This window comes from Calidris pugnax, unplaced genomic scaffold, assembly GCF_001431845.1.
Source record: "Calidris pugnax isolate Ruff unplaced genomic scaffold, ASM143184v1 scaffold269, whole genome shotgun sequence".
NCBI classification, from domain to species: domain Eukaryota; kingdom Metazoa; phylum Chordata; class Aves; order Charadriiformes; family Scolopacidae; genus Calidris; species Calidris pugnax.
The window spans coordinates 1,547,060-1,548,419 of NW_015091347.1; the positions used below are offsets into that span (position 1 = coordinate 1,547,060).

Below are 1,360 nucleotides of genomic sequence, written 5' to 3' on the forward strand. Positions count from 1 at the left end.
CCTGCCGGCGCTGCCCTCCCCCCTGCCCCCGGGGGGTGGGTCCCGGCTCGGCGGGCATTGCGCAGTCGCGGCGGGCGGGCGGGGCGGCGCATGCGCGGTGGGTGGCGGCCGGGCCGCCGGGAGCTGGGCCGCCTGCCGCGCCGAGCGCCCCCGGCCCGCAGCCCGCGGCCGCCGGTGAGTGAGGGACGGAGGGAGGGAGCGAGCCAGGGGCGGAGGCGGGGAAGCCCTGAGGTGACTGCGGGACCCCCGGGGGGAGACGGGGGGGTGGTCACCCTCGGGAAGCGTTGAGGGCGGTCCTGAGGGAGCTGTGGGCCTCGGGGGATCCGCGGGGCGACCCAGAGGTAATGTGGGGCAGCGTGGGGGCCACCCTGAGGAAAGCTTGGGTGCGGGGTGGGGCTCCGTAGAGCATCCCGGAGGTGATATTGGGCTCCGTGGGGCAACCCTGAGGTGATTTGGGGCAGTGTGGGGGAAACCCTGAGGTAATTTTGGGTTCGGGGGGGCTGCGTAGGGCAACCCTGAGGTGATTTGGGGCGGTGTGGGGGCAACCCTGAGGTAATTTTGGGTTTGGGGGTCTCCTTAGCGCATCCCGGAGGCGATATTGGGCTCCGTGGGGTAACCCTGAGGTAATTTTGGGTTCGGGGGGCGCGGGGTGGGGCTCCGTAGAGCATCCCGGAGGTGATATTGGGCTCCGTGGGGCAACCCTGAGGTGATTTGGGGCAGTGTGGGGGAAACCCTGAGGTAATTTTGGGTTCGGGGGGGCTGCGTAGGGCAACCCTGAGGTGATTTGGGGCAGTGTGGGGGAAACCCTGAGGTAATTTTGGGTTCGGGGGGGCTGCGTAGGGCAACCCTGAGGTGATTTGGGGCAGTGTGGGGGAAACCCTGAGGTAATTTTGGGTTCGGGGGGCTCTGTAGTGTATCCCGGAGGTAATCTTGGGCTCCGTGGGGCAGCCCTGAGGTGATTTGGGGCAACTCTGAGGTGATTTGGGGCAGTGTGGGGGCAACCCTGAGGTGATTTTGGGTTCGGGGGGCTCCTTAGTGCATCCCGGAGGTGATATGGGGCTCCATGGGGCAGCCCTGAGGTAATTATGCTCACACACACCCTTCCGTGGGGGACTGTGGGGACAGCCCTGGGTGAAACAGTGCCCCTTACCCCGGGTCACTCTGGGCGTTTTCCCCCCCGTACCCACGGGGGTGGCTCTGAGGTAAATTTGCCCCCCTGCCGTGTAACCATGGGGGTCACCCCCATTAACATCGGGGGCAGATGATTCCCTCCCCAGCATAACCGTGGGGCAGGCCTGGGCTCCCCATCCCTGGCCCCTCTGGGGTGCCATGAGAATTCTACACACCCCCCCCCCCCCCC

At 67.1% G+C, this 1,360-nt stretch overlaps 1 protein-coding gene across 1 annotated transcript in view; it reads left to right on the forward strand.

Annotated features, from left to right (window-relative positions):
* Positions 1 to 78: 78 nt before the first annotated feature.
* LOC106899319 (etoposide-induced protein 2.4 homolog) overlaps positions 79 to 1,360 on the forward strand; it is a 9,091-nt gene continuing 7,809 nt past the window's right edge. The window contains exon 1 of the mRNA XM_014961101.1: positions 79 to 174. The gene's annotated coding sequence lies outside the window, so the exon portion shown is untranslated. The remainder of the gene's footprint in view (positions 175 to 1,360) is intronic.